A 1,710-nucleotide genomic window follows, 5' to 3' on the forward strand; every position below is an offset into this window, starting at 1 on the left:
ATTGTGTATTACAATTTTTTTCAAAGATGAACTATATAAGTTTGGTCAACTTTTTTAAAAGATAATAATGTGTAGAATACTAAACCAATACCACTAAATTCATCAAAAAATATATTTCCGTATGGTGTATATTTGGTATTGTAGATATTGATCAAATTCTGTGCCAAGAAAGCATTAGCTCAGTGGTTAGGCATGCGATTGTGCAGGCTAACAACCCGGTTTCGATTTCCAGAATTAACGGGTAATGCACAGGGGGTTTTCTCATTTGCTGAGGACTGAACTTAGTGTGCAATGAGACCACTCATCAAGATAAAATATTGGTACTCCTAAAAATCTTTATACTCATACTAAAATGGTTGTGTGCATCTCTAGTTGGTGGAGAGGCCAGGAAGTGAAATTCTCTCCCAAATTTTAGGTTTCCTCTCAGTAAACCCATTGAGAAACCTAGCCCCGCATTATCTAGGAGGATGACATAGGTGGTGACACCGCCACTCCTTCTCCAATGTCCCTTGCCTCTCCCTCATCACCGCCGGTCGGGGCCGCCAAGACAAAGCCCCTCATAGTGGTCGGCAGCAGCGGGCCCACTCTAGCGCATCCGCCCCCATCTTCCACTCCATCATGCGGAGATCTCATATGGTATTGTTGTGGGTTTGGCCCGGCCTTGTCCCGGTGTCCCCCTCTTTGGGTTGTTCGTCCACTGAAGGTGCTAGAACACATGGCTCCCGGCCTTCGCTACTGCAACCGTTCGTGTAGACTCCTGAAAAAATCGGGTCGAGCTAGTGTTGCTCTTGGTGACTTGGGCGATGCCTCCAGGTTGATGTCACTAGCACCCTCTCCTCCATGCACCATCCTCTTGCCATTGTCTTTGTGTCATTAAAAAAATCCCTTGCAATGGTGGTTGTTGGGCGAAGCTTTGTGCGACACTGAGGCGAGAGTAGTGGAGGAGGCTTTGCAGGAAACCATTCCGGACCGTGACGGTGGCCTCACTATGGATTTTGATGGTCACTGAAAGGTCTTGATGAGGTCTTCTCCCTCTAGACACGATGGTTGACTTTGGTGGTGACATGGAAACTATGGACGATGGCTTGACACAGAAGGCTGGTCGTGTAGCGGTGACGGTCGCACATTGCATGTAGCTGATGGGATTGCGGAAAAGTAGTGGCTACAACACTTGAATGGTGTCGATGATGTTGCTATTCAAGCACCCAGTCTCGAGCTCCGAGGAAAAGCCTAGGTCCGACCGAGTTGGTTATACTTGGCTATGGAGATGTTTACGTCGTTACCTGGTTGAAGGCATTAGTCGGATATTCTTGGACTTAACTCTTCAGAGTGAAAACCTAGAGTCTAAACTTGGGTGGTTGGATATGGTGATGGCGGTGCTTGAGCGTCGCTCCCTTCCTGAAGGTCTTGTTGTTGAAGAATCTTGTTGCCCGTGTGGTGTCAATGAGACGGTTTATGTGTAAATTAATGATTATAGTTGTATATTGCCGATTGCGGGTCTGATCACTTTGTTTTTCTACTTATTCCTCGCCTAGAAATAACTTTTGTATTATATGCCTTTGCTATTTGCTGGCGTGTTCTTGTGTGCATGCATTGGTGTTGGTTGTGTGCATCCTAGCTATGCATAGGCCATGTGTGTGTCCATTGTGTTTGTATCCACTTGATGATCCATTTTAAGCCAATAAAATCCACGTTATGTTGAAGAAAGAT

Source organism: Triticum dicoccoides, chromosome 1B, assembly GCF_002162155.2.
Source record: "Triticum dicoccoides isolate Atlit2015 ecotype Zavitan chromosome 1B, WEW_v2.0, whole genome shotgun sequence".
Lineage (NCBI taxonomy): Eukaryota > Viridiplantae > Streptophyta > Magnoliopsida > Poales > Poaceae > Triticum > Triticum dicoccoides.